The following is a 23,735-nucleotide window of genomic DNA, read 5'->3' on the forward strand; positions in this document are numbered from 1 at the left end:
GAAACTCTAGAAAAGACAAATCTAATCTGTACTGACGTCACATCAGTGGTTGCCTGGGCCTGGGTTATTGACCAAGAAGGAGTACAAGGGATCCTTTTGAAGGGATGGAATTATTCTGTACCTTGATTATCATGGTGGTTACGTGGGTACAAAACTCATGAAATAGTACACTTAAAATAAATACATTTTACTGTATATAAGTTATATACCTCAATAAAGTTAATAAGAAAATATTACTGCACATTATTTCTTGAGAAGGGAGTTGTTGTTTTTTTTTAACCAACAAATATTTATTGAGTACCTGCTGTTTTCCAACTCTCTCCTGTAAGTTTTATATCTGTGAACAAAACAAATAAAGCCCCTACGGAGCTTACATTCTAGCAAGGGGAAAGAGAAAATAAAGAACAAATAGGGAAAATAAGAAAATTATAAGACTGAATGGTTCAAAACTCAGCATTTGGCAATACTAACTCCAACATAAAATTGTTGAGTTTTGACTTCAGATTATATACCTAACTCATTCACTCAATTAATATTTAATAAGCACCTATCATGTGTCACACATTTCTTTTCTTTTTTTTTTTTCATCTTTTTGCCATTTCTTGGGCGACTCCCGCAGCATATGGAGGTTCCCAGGCTAAGGGTCTAATTGGAGCTGTAGCTGCCAGCCTACACCAGAGCCACAGCAACGCAGGATCCGAGCCGCGTCTGCAACCTACACCACAGCTCACAGCAATGCCGGATTGTTAACCCACTGAAAAAGGCCAGGGATCGAACCTGCAATCTCATGGTTCCTAGTCAGATTCATTAACCACTGCACCACGACAGGAACTCCTGTCACACATTTCTAATAGCAACCACAGTTACAAAAATATTTAAGAAATAATCCCTACTCAGAAAGTTTCCAGAGAACTGTATAAGAACAGGCAATTGAATGACAGTGTGATAAAGATTGTGATGGGGGTAAGCACAGAGAAAATTTAAGACCTATCTTTTTTTTTTATAATTTTTTTTTATTTTCCCACTGTACAGCAAGGGGGTCAGGTTATCCTTACATGTATACATTACAATCACAATTTTTCCCCCACCCTTTCTTCTGTTGCAACATGAGTATCTAGACAAAGTTCTCAATGCTATTCAGCAGGATCTCCTTGTAAATCTATTCTAAGTTGTGTCTGATAAGCCCAAGCTCCCGATCCCTCCCACTCCCTCCCCCTCCCATCAGGCAGCCACAAGTCTCTTCTCCAAGTCCATGATTTTCTTCTCTAAGGAGATGTTCATTTGTGCTGGATTTTAGATTCCAGTTATAAGTGATATCATATGGTATTTGTCTTTGTCTTTCTGGCTCATTTCACTCAGTACGAGATTCTCTAGCTCCATCCATGTTGCTGCAAATGGCATTATGTCCTTCTTTTTTATGGCTGAGTAGTATTCCATTGTGTATATATACCACTTCTTACCAATCCAACCCTCTGTTGATGGACATTTGGGTTGTTTCCATGTCCTGGCTATTGTGAATAGTGCTGCAATGAACATGCGGGTGCACGTGTCTCTTTTAAGTAGAGTTTTGTCCAGATAGATGCCCAAGAGTGGGATTGCGGGGTCATATGGAAGTTCTATGTATAGATTTCTAAGGTATCTCCAAACTGTTCTCCATAGTGGCTGTACCAGTTGACATTCCCACCAACAGTGCAGGAGGGTTCCCTTTTCTCCACACCCCCTCCAGCACTTGTTATTTGTGGATTTATTAATGATGGCCATTCTGACTGGTGTGAGGTGGTAGCTCATGGTAGTTTTGATTTGCATTTCTCTTATAATCGGCGATGTTGAGCATTTTTTCATGTGCTTGTTGGCCATCTGTATATCTTCCTTGGAGAAATGTTTATTCAGGTCTTTTGCCCATTTTTCCATTGATTGATTGGCTTTTTTGCTGTTGGGTTGTATAAGTTGTTTCTATATTCTAGAGATTAAGCCCTTGTCAGCTGCATCATTTGAAACTATTTTCTCCCATTCTGAAAGTTGTCTTTTTGTTTTCTTTTGGGTTTCCTTTGCTGTGCAAAAGCTTGTCAGTTTTTGAGGTCCCATGGGTTTATTTTTGCTCTAATTTCTATTGCTTGGGAGACTGACCCGAGAAAATATTCATGAGGTTGATGTCAGAGAGTGTTTTGCCTATGTTCTCTTCTAGGAGTTTGATGGTGTCCTGTCGTATATTTAAGTCTTTCAGCCGTTTTGAGTTTATTTGTTGTGCATGGTGTGAGGGTGTGTTCTAACTTCATTGCTTTGCAGGCAGCTGTCCAGGTTTCCCAGCAATGCTTGCTGAATAGACTTTCTTTTTCCCATTTTATGCTCTTGCCTCCCTTGTCAAAGATTAATTGACCATAGGTGTCAGGGTTTATTTCTGGGTTCTCTATTCTGTTCCATTGGTCTGTCTGTTTTGATACCAGTACCACACTGTTTTGATGACTGTGGCTTTGTAGGATTTCTTGAAGTCTGGGAGAGTTATGCCTCCTGCTTGGTTTGTGTTCCTCAGGATTGCTTTGGCGATTCTGGGTCTTTTGTGGTTCCATATAATGTTTGGATTGTTTGTTCTAGTTCTGTGAAAAATGTCCTGGGTAATTGGATAGGGATTGCATTGAATCTGTAGATTGCTTTGGGTAGTATGGCCATTTTTACAATATTGATTTTCCCAATCCAGGAACATGGAATATCTTTCCATTTCTTTACATCTTCTTTGATTTCTTTGATTAAAGTTTTATAGTTCTCGGCATATAGGTCCTTTGCCTCCTTGGTCAGGTGTATTCTGAGGTATTTGATTTTGTGAGGTGCAATTTTAAAAAGTAGTATATTTTTGTATTCCTTTTCTAATATTTCATTGCTGGTATACAGAAATGCCACTGACTTCTGAATGTTAATCTTATATCCTGCTACTTTGCTGAATTTATGAATCAGGTCAAGTAGTTTTGGGGTTGAGTCCTTAGGGTTTTCTATGTATAGTATCATGTCATCTGCATACAGTGACAGTTTGATCTCTTCTCTTCCTATATGGATGCCTTTTATTTCTTTGGTTTGTCTAATTGCTGTGGCTAGGACTTCCAAACCTATGTGGAATAGCAGTGGTGAGAGTGGGCATCCCTGTCTTGTTCCAGATTTGAGGGAGAAGGCTTTCCGTTTTTCCCCATTGAGTATCATATTTGCTGTGGGTTTATCATAAATGGCTTTGATTATATTCAGGAATGTTCCCTCTACACCCACTTTGGCGAGGGTCTTGATCATGAATGGATGTTGGACTTTGTCAAATGCTTTTTTCTGCATCTATTGAGATGATCATGTGATTTTTGACTTTTCTTTTGTTAATGTGGTGTATGATGCTGATTGATTTGCGTATGTTGAACCATCCTTGTGAACCTGGGATGAACCCAACCTGGTCATGGTGTATAATTTTTTTGGTATGTTATTGGATTCGGTTGGCTAAGATGTTGTTGAGAATTTTTGCATCTATATTCATCAAAGATATTGGCCGATAGTTTTCTTTTTGGTGGTATCTCGTCTGGTTTTGGAATGAGGGGTGATGGTGGCATCATAGAATGTCTTTGGGAGTATTCCTTCTTCTTCAAACCTTTTGAAAGAGTTTCAGGAGGATGGGCACCAATTCCTCTTTATATGTTTGATAGAATTCACCTGTGAAGCCATCTGGTCCTGGACTTTTATTTGTAGGGAGTGATTTTATGACCTCTTCCATTTCCTTTCTAGTGATCGGTCTGTTCAGTTGGTCTGTTTCTACTTGATTCAGTTTTGGCAGGCTGTAAGATTCTAGAAAATTGTCCATTTCTTCCAGATTGTCAAACTTGTTGCCATAGAGTTGTTCATAGTATTCTCTTATGGTTTTTGGTATTTCTGCTGTATCCGTTGTGATTTCTCCTTTTTCATTTATAATTTTGGTTATTTGGGTTCTTTCTCTCCTCTTTTTAGTGAGTCTGGCCAGGGGTTTGTCAATTTTGTTCACCTTTTCAAAGAACCAGCTCTTGGTTTTATTAATTTTTCTCTATTGTTTTTTGAGTCTCTATTTTATTGATTTCTTCTTTGATCTTTATAATTTCCTTCCTTCTGCTGACTTTAGGCCTTTTTTGCTCTTCTTTTTCTAATTCATTTAGGTGGAGGGTTAAGTTGTCCATTGGGGATCTTTCTTCTTTTTTGAGAAAGGCCTGTATTGCTATAAATTTCCTCTGAGCACTGCTTTCGCAGCATCCCATAGATTTTGGGGCGGTTGTGTCTTCATTATCATTTGTTTCAAAGGTAGTTTTTAATTTCCTTCTTGATTTCCTCATTGACCCATTGGTTTTTTAGTAGCATGTTGTTTAGTCCCCATGCAGTAGGTTTTTTCTCTTTCCTTTTCCCATGGTTGATTTCTAATTTCATGGCGTTGTGGTCAGAGAAGATACTTGAGATAATTTCTATGCTCCTAAATTTATTGAGATTAGCTTTGTGTCCCAATATGTGGTCGATTCTTGAGAATGTTCCATGAGCATTTGAGAAGAATGTGTATTCTGCGTTTTTTGGATGCAGTGTCCTGAAGATATCAATGAAGTCTAACTTTTCTATTGTTTCCTTTAGGATCTCTGTTGCTTTATTGGTTTTCTGTCTAGAGGATGTGTCCATTGATGTGAGGGGGGGTATTAGGTCTCCTACTATGATTGTATTCTCATCAATATCTCCCTTATGTGTGTTAATATTTGTTGTATGTATCTGGGTGCTCCTGTATTTGGGACATATATGTTGATGATAGTAACATCCCTCATCTTGGATGGATCCCTTAATCATTAAGTAGTGTCCTTCTTTGTCTTTCTTTATGTCTTTTGTTTTAAAGTCTATTTTGTCTGATATGAGCGTTGCGACTCCTGCTTTTCTGTCATGTCTATTGGCGTGAAGTATTTTTCCCCACCCTTTCACTTTCAATCTGTATGTATCTTTTGTCCTAAGGTGAGTTTCTTGTAGGCAGCATATTGAAGGTTTTTGCCTTTTTATCCACTCAGCCACTCTGTGTCTTTTGATTGGGGCGTTCAGTCCATTGACATTTAAGGTGATAATTGATAGATGATTATGTATTGCCATTTGAACCTCGTGTTCCAGTCGATTCTATGGTTCTCCATTCTTCCTTTCTTTTTTTTTCTTTTTTTTTTTTTTTTTGGTTGGATGGTCTCCTGTTATTATCTGCTTGAGTGTATTTTTTTTTCATTTTTTGCAAATGTAATATTTGGTTTTGGCTTGTGGTTGCCCTGTTTTTTAAGTATGCTAATCCCTTCCCATAATTGTGTGTTTTAGCCTGATGGTCCTGTAAGTTCAAACACTTCATTACTATATTAAAATTAAGAAGAGAAACATACAAACAAACAAAAAGGGTTATTTACTTCCTAACATCCCTTGCCCACATTTTATGGTTTTGATGACTCTTTTTTATTTTTTTCTTTTTAATTTTATTTTGTTTGAGGCCTGTTCATGATTAAATCTTTATGCTGGCTTATTTGAGTGACTGCTCTCTGATTGCGGTTTCCTCAGTCCTAGTTCTTCCTCCTCTTCTTCTTTTTTTTTCTTTTCTTTTCTTTTTTCTTCCCTTTCCTTCCTTTCTTTTTGGTTTAGAGAAGCCCTTTCAATATTTCCTTTAACCTGGGTTTTGTGTTGCTGTATTCTTTAAGTTTTTGTTTGTTGGAAAAAATTTTTTATTTCCCCTTCTATTTTAAATGATATTCTTGCTGGATAGAGTATTCTAGGTTGCATATTTTTTCCTTTGAGCACTTTAAATATCTCTTGCCATTCCCTCCTGGCCTGTAGTGTTTCTATAGAGAAGTCAGTTGATATTCTTATGGGGGTTCCCTTGTAGGTAACATTCTGTTTTTCTCTTGCGGCCTTTAGGATCCTCTCTTTATCACTAACTTTTGCCATTTTTATTATGATGTGTCTTGCTGTGGGTCTATTTGGGTTCAGTTTGTTTGGGGCCCTCTGTGCGTCTTGTATCTTGAACCCAGCATCCTTTAGATTTGGGAAGTTTCCAGCGATAATTTCTTCAAATATATTTTCCATCCCTTATCTTTTCTACTCCTTCTGGAATTCCTATTATGCGTAGATTGGCCCGCTTTATATTATCCCATAGGTCTCTTATATTGCTTTCCAGTTTTTTGATTCGGTTTTCTGTCTGTTGACCAGATGGAGTGATTTCCATTATTCTATCTTCCATATCACTGATTCGTTCTTCTGCATTATTCATTCTGGTTTTTACTGCCCTTAGTTCCGTTTGCATCTCTGCAAATGAATGTTCTAGTTTTTCTTGGCTCCTCCTTATATTTTCTAGTTCCTTTCTGAGGGTATCTGCATTACTGTTCGTATCTTCTCTTAGTTCCTTCAGTATTTTCACTATTTCTCTTTTGAACTCCAGGTCTGTCAGACTGCAGAGATCTGTTTCATTGTTGACTGTTTTAGGTGAGTTCTCCTGTTGGTTTGACTGGGGGTGGTTTCTCAGCTTCTTCATCTTGCTTGTTGTTTTCTTTCTCCTGAGGGAGTTGTACTCTCCGTTATCGGGCAGTGTTTGCCTTATCACTGCCGTGGAATATTTCCTGAGGGCTGGTGTTGTTGGTCAATCTTTTTTGAGGCAGTGTGGCTTTTCTGGAGTGTTGATGGGGCTAACAGTGTTTCTTTGAAGCAAAGGAGGACTTCCTGAGGGCAGACAGGACTGGGAGGTCCACACCACGATGGTAGCAGATTTCACTTGGTCATGCAGATCTTGCTCTGGTGTTTTTAGGCTGTGGGGTTCTTGCAGGGGGCTGGTGGTGTTGGGCAGCTGTTCCTCAGGAGTGCAGCACCCCCTGGGGGCTGGTGCAGCTATCTGGGCCACTGAGAACCTAAGAGGCTCTTCCCTAGGGCAGCCCAACCCAGAAGGCTTGCCTGAGAATGTAGGCAGATCTTTTCACAGTCTGGCCAAGCTTGTTGCAGCTTTTCTGGGCTGCAGGGGCTCTTCTAGGGGGCTGGTGGTGCTGAGCAGCTATTCCACGGGAGTGGGGCACCCCCTAGGAGCTTGGGCGGGTAGCAGGGCCACTGGAAACCCAAGAGGCTCCTCCCTGGGGCAGCCCGACTCAGAAAGACCATCTGAGATCTTTTCCTGGCTTGGCCAGGCTTGTTGCAGCTTTTCTGGGCTGCAGGGGTTCCTGCCTGGAGCTGGCAGTCCTATGCAGCTGATCCACTAGGGCACCCCCTGGGGGCTTGGGCGAGTAGCAGGGCCGTTGGAAACTGATGAGGCTCCTCCCCGGGGCAGCCCAACTCAGAAAAACCACCCGGGAATTAGGCAGATCTATTCACTGCCTGGCTAGGCTTGTTCTAGCTTTTCTGGGCTGCAGGCCTTTTCTCAGGGGCTGGTGGTGTTTGGTGCTACTCTGCAGAAGTGTAGCCCCTCCAAAGGGCAAGCAGGCCTGTGCAGGGACAGCCCCTGTAGTGGTAGGCTTCAGGCAATTGTCAGCCCTCCTGGATGGCAGGCAGACCCAGGTTGGGCGAGAGCTTAGGAGGTGGCAGGGGTGGGGGGAGGGGATGCACTGGGAAGCACAGCTTTCAGCTAGCTAGCGGGCCTGTAAGCTTGCTGTGGCATGGAGGGTATTCTATGGGGACCCACCCCTTCTTCTCTCCCCTCCCCAGCACGGGCGCAGACCAGGCTCTTTTCCCAGGTTCCCTCTGATGCGGCTTTCCACTTCCCCGCCCCTAGAGTATTGCTCCCTTTCTCTGTAACAGCTTTGTTTTCTAGTCTCCCAGGCAGTCTCTGCCCCGTCAAATGGTTTCTAGACCTCCCAAGCAGTTTCCACTCCACCCCGCCTCCCCAGCCCGGGGACTAACCTCTGGAGCCTAGGTCTCGGTGCCCAGCCCCCACCCAGATGTCCCCCAGCCCTTTCTCAGGGACCAACCTTTGGAGGCGAGGTCCGGGTGCCCAGCCCCCACCCAGGCGTCCCCCAGCCCTTTCCCAGGGACTAACCTCTGGAGCCTAGGTCTCGGTCCCCAGCCCCCACCCAGGCATCCCCCAGGCCCTTTCTCAGGGACTAACCTTCGGAGGCGAGGTCCCGATGCCCAGCCCCCACCCAGGCGACCCCCGGCCCTTTCCCGGGGACTAACCTCTGGAGCCGAGGACTCGGTGCCCAGCCCCCACCCAGGCATCTCAATTTTTGGTGACTGTGCCCGTAGTTCAGATGGTCCGTTCGGTTCTTGATCGGCTTTTCCGTACTCCAACTTACTGCTACACTCTTCTCTGCATCTGGAGACTCCTCCGGTTCATTTGATCTTTCCCCCATGTAGGTGCCTTTCCAGGGCGCGGGATCCCTTTCTCCTCCGCAGTTCCCTTTCGGGAGCGCCCGTCCCGCTCGGATTCACCTTCTCTCACTCTCCTCTTTTCTCCCATTCTGCCCAGTAATGTCACGAACTTCTTGCCATTATTGGAGTTTAGGTTCTTCTGCCAGCGATTTGTTGCTGTTCTGTGCGAGTCATTTATTCTGTAGATGTGCTTTTTTTTGTTGTGTTTGTGGGAGAGGGTGAGCGTGTCCCCCTACTCCTCCACCATCTTGTCCTCTCTCCAATATTTTTATATTTTGAACTCTTTTTTTTTCTTTTCTTTCTTTTTTTTTTTTGTCTTTTGTGTTTTTAAGACCACACCTGTGGCATATGGAGGTTCCCAAGGTAGGGTTTGAATCAGAGCTGTAGCTACTGGCCTATACAACAGCCACAGCAACGCCAGATCCTTAACCCACTGGGTGAGTCCAGGGATTGAACCCGCAACTTCATGGTTCCTAGTCGGATTCGTTAACCACCGAGCCATGATGAGAACTCCAATAATATTTTTATATTTTAAAAAATATTAAACTAACTTTATAATACTTGGTTTATTCATTTCTGATTTTTAAAAATTCTTCATTATAGTTTATTTACAATACTCTGTCAATTTCTGCTGTACAACAAAGTGACCCAGTTAAACATATACATTCTTTTTTTATGATGAGAAATGTATGTTTTATATATCTTCTTTTCTTTTCTTTTCTTTCTATTCTTTTTTTTTTTTGGCTTTTTGTATTTTCCAGGGCCCCACCCTTGGTATATTGAGGTTCCCAGTCCATTCAGAGCTACAGCCGCCAGCCTACGCCACAGCCACAGCAACTCAGGATCCGAGCTGCATCTGCAGCCTACACCAAAGCTCATGACAACACCAGATCCTTAATCCACTGAGCGAGGCCAGGGATCCAACCTACAACCTCATGGTTGCTAGTTGGATTTGTGAACTACTGAGCCACAATGGGAACTCCCATATATACATTATTTTTCTCACATTATCCTCCATCATGTTCCATCACAAGTGAGTAAATATAGTTCCCTGGGCTATACAGCAGGATCTCATTGCTTATCCATCCAAATACAATAGTTTACATCTACCAATCTGAAACTCCCAGTCCATTCCACTCCTTCCTCCTCCCTCTTGGCAACCACAAGTCTATTCTCCACGTCCATGAGTTTGTTTCTTTTCTAGGTTCATTTGTTCCGTATATTAGATTCCACATCATGTGGTGTTTGTCTTTTTCTTTCTGACTTACTTCACTCAGTATGAGAGCCTCTAGTTCATCCACATTGCTGCAAATGGCAGTGTTCTGTTCTTTATGGCTGAACAGTATTCCATTCCACATCTTCCTTATCCATTCATCCGTTAATGGACATTTAGGTTGTTTTCAAGTCTTGGATAGGGAATAGTGCTGCAATGAACATAGGGGTGCATGTATCTTTTTCAATGAATGCCTTGTCTGGATATATGCCCAGGAGTGAGATTGCTGGATCATATGGTAGTTCTATATTTAGTTTTATGAGGTATCTCCATACTGTTTTCCATAATGGTCACACCAATTTGCATTCCCACCAACAGTGTAGGAGGGTTCCCTTTTCTCCACACTCTCTCTGGCATTTGTTATTTGTAGATTTATTAAATATAGTGATTCTGACTGGTATGGCATGGTACCCCACTTTAGTTTTGATTTGCATTTCTCAAATAATTAGTGATGTTGAGCATTTTTTCATGTACATGTTGGTCATCCGTTTATCTTCTATGGAGAAATGTCTATTCAGGTCTTCTGCCCATTTTTAAATTGGTTTTTTTTGTGTGTGGTTTTTTTGTTTTTGCTATTGAGTTGTATGAGTTGTTTGTGTATTTTGGAGATTATGCCCTTGTCAGTTGCATCATTTGAAACTATTTTCTTCCATTCCATAGGTTGTCTTCTTCTTTTTTTTTTTATGGTTTCCTTTGCTGTGCAAAACTTGTCAGTTTGATTAGGTCCCATTGGTTTATGTTTGCTTTTATTTCTATTGCCTTGGGAGAGTGACCTAAGAAAGCATTTGTAGGGTTGATGTCAGAGAATATTTTGCCTGTGTTCTCTTCTAGGAGGTATTTTATGTTTAAGTCTTTAAGGCATTTTGAGTTTATTTTTGTGCATGATGTGAGGGTACGTTCTAGTTTCAGTGACTTACATGCAGTTATCCAGTTTTCCCATGACCAGTTGTTGAAGAAACTGTTTTATCCCATTGTATATTCTTGCCTCCTTGTTGAAGATTAATTGATGATAGGTGTCTGGGTTTATTTCTGGGTTCTCTATTCTGTTCCATTGGTCTGTATGCCTGTTTTTGTACCAGTTTCACACATCTTGATTACTGCAGCTTTGTGGTATTGTTTGGAGCCTGGGAAAGTTATGTCTCCTGCTTGGTTTTTGTTCCTCAGGATTGCTTTGGAAATTCTGGGTCTTTTATGTTTCATATAAATTTTTGGATTGTTTGTTCTAGTTCTGTGAAAAATGTCCTGGGTAATTTGATAGGGATTGCTTTAAATCTGTGGGTTGCTTAGGGTAGAATGGCCATTTTAACTATATTAATTCTTCCAATACAGGACCAGGGGATATTTTTCCATTTCTTTGAATCCTCTTTAATTTCCTTGATATTAATGTTTGTAGTTCGTAGCATATAAGTCTTTCACCTCCTTGGTCAGGTTTATCCCCAGGTATTTAAATTTTTGTAGTGTGATTTTTAAAAGTAATTGTATTTTTATACTTCTTTTCTAATATTTCACTGTTAGTATACAGAAATGCAACTGATTTCTGAATGTTAATCTTGTATCCTGCTACTTTTATGAATTTGTTGATCAGTTCAAGTAGTTTTGTGTGAGGTCCTTAGGGTGTTCTATACACAGTGTCATGTCATCTGCATACAGTGACAATTTTACCTCTTCTCTTCCAATTTGAGCACCTTTTATTCCTTTTGTTTGTCTGATTGCTATGAATAGGACTTCCAATATTATGTTGAATAAAAGTGGTGAGAGTGGGCATTCTTGTCTTGTTCCAGATTTTAGCAGGAAGGCTTTCAGCTTTTCTCCATTGAGTATTATATTTGCTGTAGGTTTGTCATGAATAGGTTTTATTATGTTAAGGTATGTTCCCTCTGTACCTATTTTGGTAAGAGTTTTTATCATGAATGGATGTTGGATTTCATCAAATGATTTTCTTCATCTATTGAGATGATTATATGGTTTTGACCTTTATTTCATTAATGTGGTTTATGACCTTGATTGATTTGTGTATGTTGAACCATCCTTGTGAACTTGGAATGAATCCCATTAGTTGTGGTGTATGATCTTTTTTTATGTGTTGTTGGATTTGGTTGGCTAAAACTTTGTTGAGAATTTTTATGTCTATATTCATCAAAGATATTGTCTTGTAATGTTCTTTTGGTAGTATCTTTGTCTCTTTTTGGTATTAGAGTGATGATGACTTCATAGACTGTCTTTGGGAGTGTTCCTTCTTCGAGCTTTTGGAAAAGTTTAAGAAGGATGGGCATAAGTTCTTCTTTGTATGTTTGGTAGAATTTACCTGTGATGCCATCTTGTCCTGGATTTTTGTTTGTAGGGAGTGTGTTTTGATTATATATTCAATTTCACTTCTAGTGATTGGTCTGTTCAATTGATCTATTTCTTCTTGATTCAATTTTGGAGGGCAGTATGTTTCTAGAAAGTTATCCATTTCTTCTAGGTTGTCAAATTTGTGGCATATAATTGTTCATAGAGTTTTCTTGTATTTTTTTTTTGTATTTCTGCAGTATCTGTTGAAATTTCTCCTTTTTTCATTTCCTATTTTGTTTATTTGAGTTCATTCTGTCCTATTCTTGGTGAGTTTTGCCAGAGGTTTTTCAATTTTGTTTACCCTTTCAAAGAACTAGCTCTTTGTTTTATTGATTTTTTTTCTATTGGTTTTTTTTTTTTGGATCTTTATTTTATTGATTTCCTCTCTGATCTTTATGATTTCCTTCCCTCTGCTGACTTTAGGTTTTGTTTGTTCTTCTTTTTCTAATTCTTTTAAGTGGTAGAATTTACTTAAGATTCTTCTCTTCTGAGTGGTAGAACTGATTTAAGATTCTTCTCTTCTGAGGAAGGCCTGTATCGCTATGAGCTTCCCTCTAAGAACTGCTTTTGCAGCATCCCAGAGATTTTTGAATGGTTGTGTTTTCATTGTCATTTGTCTCAAGGTATTTTTTTAATTTCCCTTTTGATTTCCTCTTTGACCCATTGGTTTTTTAGTAGAATGTTGTTTAGTTTCCATGTAGTCAATTTTTCCTCATTTCTTTTCCTGTCATTGTTTTCTTGTTTCATGCCATTGTGGTCAGAGCAGATGCTTGAAATAATTTCTGTACTCTTAAATTTGTTGAGGTTAGTTTTGTGCCCCAGTATGCAGTCAATCCTTGAGAATGCCCCATGTGCACTTAAAAAGAATGGTATTCTGAGTTTTTTCATTGTATTATCCTGAAAATGTCAATTAAGTCTAACTTTTCTATTTTGTCATTTAGGACCTCTCTTGCTTTATTTATTTTCTATCTAGAGGATCTGTCCATTATTGTGAGTGGGGTGTTGAAGTTTCCAACTATTACTGTATTCCCATCAATTTTCCCTGGATAACCCATGGGGAAGTGGCTCAGGCTGCTTCTGTTTGAAGGGCCCTGGAAAGTGGCAATGACCCTCAGCCAGGTGTATGGGGCACCCAGAGCCTTTGGCAGTGGCAGCAGCAGGGCGTATCCATTCACAGGGTAGTGAGAGCAACATCAGGTGGGGCTTGGTTACAGTGCCCTCATCTCTGTCAACATCTGAGGTGACACAGACCCCTCCTGGTGGCAGGCCATACCTACTTCTGGAGTCTGAAATGGCTGCAGCAATTTGCTCCCTCTGCCAGTAGCCACAGAAGAGGCACCCTGCTGCCCTTGGCCCTCACAAGAGGCACCTTGCCACCTGTAGCCTGTGCAAGAGGTGCCTTGCCACCTCAGAGCCTGTGCAAGCACAGAGAAAGGTGTTCTTATGCCAGTCCCACTCCTCCTATATACCCCCCCCCAACAATGGTGCCTTGCTTCTCCTGCGGGCCAGGCCTCCTCCCAGGTTCCTTCAGCTGTTGTGCTCTGTTCCCAGCCTATGGCACGCCTCCCCCACCCCCACCCCCCACACCAACCCCTTAGGCTATCTCCACACAGCCAATCCTAGTCCTCTTCTTGGAGCTGACCTCCAGAGTTTGAGTCTCAGCGCCCAGCCCCTGTGTGAGCATCTTAGTGGAGTCTCAGGAAGTGGAACCAATTGTTTGTGTGGTTCTCTCTCTGCTTCATCCTCCTCAGTCCAGCTGCTGCACTTTTCTCTGAGGCTTTGAGTCCCTCTGTCTCAGGTGAGCTCCCCATTAGTTAGGTGGCTTCCCAGGGTGCATGTTCCTTTAGTCTTTCACAGCTCCCTCTCAGGAGTGTTGGTCCAATCCCAATTCCTTTTTTCCCCCTTCTCTTTGTCTCTCTTTTTTTCCTTTTTGTTCTACCCAGTTATGTGGAGAGTTTCTTGCCCTTTTTGAAGGTTTAAGGTCTTCTGCCACCATTCAGTAGATGTTTTGTGTAAATTGTTCTACATATTGATGGGTTTTTTTGTTGTTGTGTTTGTGGGATAAGGTGAGCATCAGGTTTTACTATTCTGCCATCTTAGTCCCATCCTAATTTCTGATTTTTGTCTTTTAAAATTAATTGAATTTATGAGTTCTTGTCAAGATCTTGGCAGGAAACGGAAAATATATTTAGAAAGAGTTACTAAAGAGAGCATACTGGGGAGTTCAATGGTAACAAACCCAACTAGTATCCATGAGGATGTGGGTTCAATCCCTGGCCTCACTCAATGGGTTAAGGTTCCGGCATTGTGGTGAGCTGTGGTGTAGGCCACAGATACAGCTCAGATCCCACATTGCTGGGGCTTATAGGCCAGCAGCTGTAGCTCCAATTTGAGCCCTGGCCTCAGGACTTCCATATGCTGTGGGTGCGGCCTTAAAACCCTAAAAAAAAAAAAAAGAGCCAAAAAAAGCCAAAAAGAAGAGAGAGTGTGTGTACTAAAAGGATTATTTACAAAAATATGGACAAGATTAAGAGAACATAAGAAAGCACAGGCTCTAGAAACATTTATAGAGTTTTACCATATTTAGGTCTAAAGGAGATATGGGAGAAAATGAACCTAGAGAGTTTATAGCTTGGAAGAAGGGCCCCCCTTATAAGAACTCTATCTGGAAAATACAGCCTTTACCATAATTGCAGCAAGCTGAGGAAACAACGGGGTGGAGAGATGAGGACTGAATATCCTACCCCACCTCTTCTCATTCTCTTGCTGATGTCTCTCATTGATCAGTTCAGCTAGAAGACAGAGAGCAAGAAAGCCTGAGTGATGCAGTCTGTAGATGTCAGCTTCCTGGGCTACAGAAAAGAGATAAGACTGTAAGGAGGGAGGGGAGCAATGGAGAGCAACCAGGACATAGCAATACCCCTGGTCTCTTGCATTTCTGCACATCTTGTGAGAAAAGGCACTCTGTACTATTATCAAGGATGCTTGTGTAGTGAACAGCCTTGGAAGACAGAGATGTCTCCCTCCCTCTGGAGAAAAGGGCAAGCATGATTACTGCCTGGAATAAAAAGATAATTTTCCCTCTGGAGAAAAGGCAGTGAGGTTTACTGCCCATTATAAAAGATTTGAGTATCTAAGTTCAGCGTTTCTTTCCTGGAACACAATCCAAAAGGTGTACAGCTGGCACCTATCCCTCTTTGCATCATGCTATAGGAATTGGGGGTTGGGAACAGTGAAAAATGCTGATACTCTGACTCCTGCTATAATCATGAGTGACAAATTATTTTTTGTCTCTGATGCAGAGTCTCATATCTTTCACTATCAACCATGAAACTATGGTAAGCTAACTTGCTAGCTTTGAAGTAGGGTAAAATCTCAGAACTTTCACAACTCTTGATAACTCAGAAAATAGAAGCCAAACAAAACATAACAAAACAACCATATTTCTCACAATTGGAGGTGGCAATTAACTCTTTACTCAGAAAATTGATTATTTATTATCATTATTAATTACTAATTAATAATAGCCTCAGATCATGAGAGAGAGAGCCCTTCATTACAGGAAAATATCAGCTTATAAACATAGAAGAAATGATGAAATTAGAAGAATAATTACCTTTTCTGCTTTCCTGATGAAATAACTGATTTAGGCAAGGAAAATTTGCAGGTTGTATTATTACCCAAAAGATAACTTATTGGTCTCAAGGGGAAAAACAAAATGAAGTAATCAGGCAGTCACTACTTAAAACTTAGTAACAACAATTGTAGGGCAATATAAACATTATATATACTTGAGGAAATACATATGAAGTACATAGTATCACTTATAAAGGATTCTTATCAAAAGTGCCTAACTTGAATCTAATTTAACCTTTATATTTATTGACTTTTTACAAATGCTATCCTTCTAATACTTAAAAAGTGATTAAAATTGAGATAATCCTCTGTTTCTCTTTGCCTGGGACTATCCTAGAACTGAAACTCCTGCATTCCAAAACAAACCAGTCCTAGGCAAACCAGGATGGTTTGTCACCCTAGCATAAGTTTAACCAATTAGACTGTTCACAATTCTAATATATCAGATTTACACAAATCTTTTAAAAGTGGACACTCAATAATAAATTAGACAATATTAAAATGGCTGCAAAACAGATCTGTATACTAATGCCAGTTTTACACTAACAAGAGTTCTAATTCAATGGATAAATAATTTATTCTTCATTATCTTATTATTACTTCTTTCTGAACATACAGTTTTTTAGATCAATCTCTTTTATTAATAGAGATGCAACTACACTAAACAAAACTTTGATCAACTTCAGCTTTGTAACATAGATTTTATCAGAGGAATGGAATCACTTTCAGTCATTAAGCAATCTAATGTACTACTATTGTATTAAAAGTAAAGTTTTTGGTAAGAATGCTTAGTAGGAGTTCCCGTTGTGGCTCAGTGGGTTAAGAACCTGACTATTATCCATGAGGATTCGGGTTCATTCCCTGGCCTCACTCAGTGGGCTAAGGATCCAGTGTTGCTATTAGCTGCAGCATAGGTCACAGAGATGTGGCTCAGTCTGATGTTGCTGTGGCTGTGGCTGTGGTATAGGACAGCAGCTGTAGCTCCAATTCAACCCCTAGCCTGGGAACTTCCATATGCCACAGGTGCAGCCTAAAAAGAAAAAGAAAAAAAAGAAAAGAAAAGAAAAGAAAAGGTGCTTAGTAAACTCCCTTTAACTTACAAAGAATTTAAGGGAGATCCTAAAACTATACAAAACTATGCTAGGAAAACCAAAAACATTAAAAATGTTTGAAGTATTATAACTAAAAGTGGAAATAACGAAAGGCGGTACACCTTCAGCATCACTGTCGATATTTTATAGTTATATCCAATATAACACATATTGAAAACAAAATTAATTTTAGATATCAAAGAATAAGAAAAAAATTGGGGGAAATAACATGAAGAACAATCTGAAACCAACTAGAGTCAACTGAACTATATATTGGAGTAAATAAGACATAAGCAGGGTGACACAAATTCAAATGGATACAAGTGTGTTTATACTAGAAATTTAAAATATATTGGGGGAAAAAATGTCATACACACCTATACACACACACACAATTACCTGAATTTTTTTTAAGTGAAACTTTAAAACTTTACAGATAATAAATGGATCCTTAGGAAATGGTGAGATTTTCTATGTTCCCAAATATGAGGACTTTATTTTGTAAAATATATTTACCCAATGTACCTATAAAATAGATGCAATCTGAAACACAATTCTAAAGTTTGGTTTTTTAAAAAATAGAAAGTGACTAACTGATTCTAAGCTTGTCTGGAAAAGTAAATTCACAAGAGGAGACAATAACTTTGGGGTGGGGGGTGATGAGGGCAGTCTTTTGATGCTGGATGTTAAAGCCAAAATTACTAAGAGACAGTGTTGATAGTCCTTGAATGAACAAATAATTTAAGTAGAAAAGTAATTGAAGAATATACATGAATTTAAATTTAAAAAAAAATGTCTTGCAAATCAGTGGGGGAAAGAATAGACTCTTCAATTAATTTATCTGACAACCTATTTGTTCAGAAGCTAAGTAAAGGAGACTCTCTTTCCCGAATATATAGTTTCTTAATTTTTACTTAAAAAGCCAATTACCTTTCACGCCAGCTGAAAAGGTAGATAAAAATGTTTTGCCATCTTTCAAGATGATCTTACCAAGTATACTACCTAGTGGGACATGTACCTTTTATAATTTATATTTTATCTAATAACATGAAACTGTACAAAATATTATCTCCAATTAGTCAGATATATTTTCATTTTTATAACACTAATATTATTACTAGTAGTAGTAGTAGTAAGTAGCAGTATAAAAGAGACACTCTTCTGAGTGTTTTGTCTTTGTAAAATAATACGTTTAGTTTAATATATCTACTCTGTCTTTTTCCTTAAAATCACTGCTACTACAATTCATATTAATTGTTTGGATCAGGACCTATTCTGACTCCTACTTTGGTTCTTTTCCCATTCTCCACCACTTCTCCCCTGGGCATTGTTTCTATGGGGCTCGGTCTACCCTAGAAGTTGGAGCCAAACATTCTAATTTTAGAATAAAATGACATCAAATGTCTGGATGGTCGATATCCTCCATCATCATTATAACTTTCCTCTCAGTTATTTAATTTGTATTAAAATCTTTTAATTTAAACCCCATTTGTATCCTCCTTTGTTATGAAAATTAAATCAATTAATACTTGCAAGTACTAATGTAAATATTCTCAACTATCTACAACTATCTAGTGAAGAAGACAGATCAGTACTTGCATAGTCTTCTGTTCCCTACAGTTCATTGTGTTTCATTTTCTTTCTTTCTTTTTTTTGCTTTTTCAGGCCAAACTCACGGCATATGGAGGTTCCCAGGCTAGGGGTGGAATCAGAGCTACAGTCGCTGGCCTATACCACAGCCATAGCAATGCGGGATCCAAGCTATGTCTGTGACCTACATCACAGCTCACAGCAACGCCAGATCCTTAACCCACTGAGCTAGGCCAGGGATCAAATTCGCATTCTCATGGATCCCAGTCAGGTTCCTTAACCACTGAGCCATAAAGGGAACTCCAGTTCATTATGTTTTTATTTAACTTTGAATAGTCTGAATTATTGCCATGCAGTTGTTAAAGATGAAAACAGTGTGACATTCCTGCTGTAGTGCAACAGGTTAAGGATCTGGCATTGTCTCTGCAGAGGCATAGTTTCAATCTCCTGCCCCCCTGCAGTGAGCTAAGAATCCTGCCTTGCCGCAGCTGTTGCATAGGTTGCAGTTGTTCCCTGACCTGGGAACTTCCATATGCTGCAGATGTGGCCAAAAAAAAAAAAAAGATAACAGTGTTTTACTACTATGCATCTTATACACTTGGAGTTAAGAGATAATATGCTGGGAAAGAGGTAAAACCACAGGTTCAGCATGGCTGGTCTTCCTGGCATGAGCTAAGGGACTCAAAAGTCAATTGTAGACTTCATGAAGGTGAGCATTTTTGTTTTATTCACTATTGTAACCCCAATGTTCCAGCACAGTGCCTGGCACATAGTAGGTTAAATTTTTATTGAATTAATTAAATTGAATAAATGAAAAGCTTAGAAAAAAACAACTTCATATTAAAAAAAAACTTGAAAATATTAGTAATTGGAACATCATATTTACATTCAGATTTTAAGTTAAAAACATAAGCTGCTCCAAATTGTAGTCCCAGGTGTCAGAAATACCTTTCTCCTCTGCTATCCTTTTTTTGAGAAAATCTGGGTGAAAAAGTTGAGGTGTTATTCTAAATCAATAATTTTACATTGAAAACAAAGAAATTCTTTTTTCTTTTTTCTTTTGGTCGGTCATTTAAATTTTCAATATACAATGTACATAGAATGCAAAAAGTTCCTAATTATACTCAAATCCACAAATTCATATGCCCTTTAATCAGCTTAAAAATATTGTAAATTGGAGTTCCCATTGTGGATCAGCATTAACAAAACTGACTAGTATCCATGAGGATATGGGTTCAATCCATGGCCTCTCTCAGTGGATTAAGGATCCGATGTTGCCTTGAGCTGTGGTGTAGGTCACAGACTCAGCTCAGATCTGGCATTGCTGTAGCTGTGGCCTAGGCCGGCAGCTTCAGCTCTGATTTGACCCCTAGCCTGAGAACTTCCATATGCCACCGATGTGGCCCTAAAAAGACAAAAAACAAAAACAAAACCAAAACAAATTTATGGAAGGCTAGAGAGTACTTTATAAAAATTTCAGTGTTCAGTGATCTTTAGAACCACTAACTATAATTACTTTGGTTCAGGATTTATTGTAAAACTATAGTAATCTATACAGTCTGTGGCATTGGAGTAAGGATAAACATATAGATTAATAAATGGAACAGAATAGAAGGTTCAGAAATAGGACTACATGTATATGGTCAATTGATATTGAACAAAGATGTAAAAGTTATTCAGTGGAATAAAAGTAGAACAACCAAAAATTCATATGCAAGAAGAAATGAGCTGCAACCCAGACAAGAAGAGGAAAAACACTAAGGTGATTCCTCGTTTCTCTCTTTTCCATCCTCCAATCTCTAGCGGCTCCTACTGGTGGAAACTATCATAGATCCAGCTATGAAAGAAATTTTATTTCCAGAGCCTAAACTTAGCATCAGAAAACAAATTAGAGAAAGTAAGAATGTGATACCAAAAGACAACATATAAATGACATTTTTTGTTTATCCCACTTTTAATAATACTAAGATTAATCATTAACTTCAGGTGGTTTCAGCCTAATCTATTATCATGTTCTCAATGTTTCATTCCATGGTTTTATCATCCATTGGTTATTGTCACCTACATTTGTTATTCCATTTGGAGTTACAGCAATTTTCTGATTTTAGCACCTTTGTGCACTTATTATATGGAATTCTATAAAGAAGAATGTGGATTACTATTTGGTTATCCTAGAGTTTGTAAGAGAAAGGCGGGAAAAATCTTGATTATTCTTCTTTATCAATTTTCAGTTGGTGACCTAACAACCTCCAAAGATGACCAATGAGTTGGTTGCTTTTGTTAGTATTAGAAACTCAGAACTTTTGCTTATATATCTGAAGAGTTTTTTAATCCATCACAGGCATTATTCTGATATTCAGATTTGTCTCATCTTAGGTCAGTGGGAAACTTCATAGTATTGTTTTATATATTTTTATTTATTCTGGGTTATTCTTGAAAAAATGTCAAGTATGTCCAATTTAATTTTCCCCCCTCATTTGACTTTAAATCTCTCAGATCTTGGAAGAAATTTGCAAGTTATTTTTCACTTTCCCACTTAGTAAGCCGCTAATAAACACTTGAATTGTCCACTATTAAGCCACCTTATGGAAACATTCCTAAGTGGTCTCTCAACAGTGCAAACATTTTTAAAAGCCAATTTTAATTACAGAATTTAATCAAGTTATTCAACTCTAACCAAATCTTCAAGTCCAGTCTTGAAATTTTCGGTATGATGTGTGCTGCTTAGGGGAAAAATAAATAAAAAAGAAATCACAATGCAAAAAGTAAATAGAATAGAATTATGCAATTTAGAAAGGAAGAACTTTAAGATTTTAAATCCATGTGTTTTTCTAAAATAAAGGAACATAATTTTTTTTCCTAAAATGGATTCAGTTTAGACTTTACTCTTGTAACAATGACCATCACTATAGAGTAAGAGAGCACCTACGGAATAAAATATGGATTTTGGTACTCACCTTCTTAGGCAAGCCTCTTTTCCCCCAGAAAGAGTTAATAGTCCTTTGGTCTGCATTAATATTGTTGTTTATTCATATGTAGGTTAAGAAATAGGTAAATTTCAGCACCTCCAACCAGATGCCCAGGCCAGAACTTGGGGAGATTTCCCAGGCTTCTCCTTCTCCTCTGAGGTGCAATTGATATGACTTCTTAAGATCTCTCCAATCCTTGCCCTCTTTTCTTTCCATCCACTAGTGTAATTTACACTTTCAGCTTAACTGAACTCCTGTATGTCTCCAGTCTTTAACTTCAGTTTGCACATTACCATTAAAGTAATCTTTCTACAAATGGGTTATTTCACAGCCTTTTTTTTTTTTTATTTTTATTTTTAGATCTGTATCAGTGGCATATGGAGGTTCCCAGGCTAGGGGTCAAATCAGAGCTGTAGCTGCCAGCCTACACCACAGCCACAGCAAATCCAGATCCTTAACCCACTGAGCGAGGCCAGGAATCAAACCTGCAACCTCATAGATCCTAGTCAGATTCTTTTCCACTGTGCCACAACGGGAATTCCTATTTCACAGCTCTTGATTAAAATCCTTAAACAGCTCCTCTTTACCTTAAGGGAAAAAAAGCCAAATTTCTTAACCTGGACTATAAGACTTTTCATGATCTGATCTCTATATAACTTTCTGCCTTCTTCTTTCCTGGCTCCTATGTCATTCCCAGACCCCCTCACATCCCATTCTCAATGATCCAGCAATGAACAACTGGCAGAATGGACTGCACTAGGCAGTAAGGCCTTTCTGCATTTGAACATAGATCTTATTTTACTTAGAAACTTCTTCTCTTTCTTCAAATAGTTAATACAGATTCATCCTTCCAAAGTCAGCCCTGATATTACCACCTCTGGGAAGCCTTGCCTGATCTCCCTCAGCTGCCTCCATAGTCCTGTGTGGTTCCATGGTAGATGGTCCATCACCACAGTGCTCACTACACTATATGACATTTACTATCTTTCATGAGCATCTATCTATCTATCTATCTATCTATCTATATCTATCTACCTATCTATCTATATATATAGATAGTCTTTTTAGGGCCGCACCTGAGGCATATGGAAGTTCCCAGGTCAGGGGTTGAATTGGAGCTTCAGCTGCTGGCCTACACCACATCCACAGCAACACGGGATCTGAGCAACTACACCACAGCTCATGGCAACACTGGATCCTTAACTCACTGAGCAAGGCCAGGGATCAAACCCTTGTCCTCTTGGATACTAGTCAGGTTCGTTGCAACTGAGCCATGACAGGAACTCAATCCTCATATATTTAATCTTATCCCTAGCACACAGCACCATGTTTTGAGTATTCCCTCAGCGAATGCTGAGAGAATAAACAAATAATTGCACAATGTTAACCCAGCATTTTCAAAACACATTTTTTCAGAGTAATTTTACCTATTATACTACCACCAAAAATAGAGTTTCCTGTTGTTCCACATCCTTTCAAATGCTTAATATTCTTAGATACAAATTTAAAATATTGTGGAGGGTGGGTCTTTAGTGATATCTCATCCTAGTTTTCAATGTCATTAATATGCTAATAGATATAGTATTAAGGAAAGTCTCCCCCCCCCACCTCTACTTATTAATATTTCCTGAAACAGCAAATGCAAAGGCTCTGCAGTTAGACTTTTTCAAGGAATGGTAAAAAAGCCAGTGACTGTGGAGCAAGAGGCAGAACCATAGTCAAGATCTTGGAATGATCCCATCATTGGTTCTCAAGTTTTGGTATTCATGTGAAAACCCAGTGTGCTTGTTAAAATTGGACATTCTTGGACTTCCCGTGTGGCTCACAACATTACTTGGCATTGCTTCTACAGTGGCGGTGGCTGGACCTCTAGCTCGGGAACTTCTATATGCCGCAGGCCACTTGTTTAAAAAAAATTTTTTTTAAATAATAAAAAATAAAAAAATTAAATTGAACATTCTTGGGTTGCATGCCCCAGAAATTCTGATTCAGTAGTTCAGAACTCGGGCCCTAATATCTGTATTTAAAATAAGCTTGTCAAGTAATTCTGACCCAGTTTGCTTATGGTCTACAGAATAAGAAACACTGTTTAGAGAATTAGGTTTCTTCCTAAATGAGCACAGTATTACATATTACAATGTCGTTTAAGAGATTGTTTTTCCTATAATCCGGTTAAAACGTTAAAACTGTGATTTTCTCTCTTCATGGGTACATGCAGCAGCATGTTACAAAATTAAAATTAAGCCCATTTGGAGATGTTTAAGATAACCTTACAGTAAGCAAAGGCCTTTCATCATGTTGCAAACCCAAGAGTAATTATGTGGAAGTGGTATGGTGAAAGAGCATTGGTGCTGCTTTCAGAAGTGGTGGATTTGAGATTCAGGCTGTGTCATTTTAGGCAAATCCCTTAACTTCCATGAATTTCTATTCTCATCTAAAGTTAGTATAATACATATCCTACTAACCTTGAAAACCTGTATAACCATCAAAATGAAGAGTGGCAGG

Source organism: Phacochoerus africanus, chromosome 2 (assembly GCF_016906955.1).
Source record: "Phacochoerus africanus isolate WHEZ1 chromosome 2, ROS_Pafr_v1, whole genome shotgun sequence".
NCBI lineage: Eukaryota > Metazoa > Chordata > Mammalia > Artiodactyla > Suidae > Phacochoerus > Phacochoerus africanus.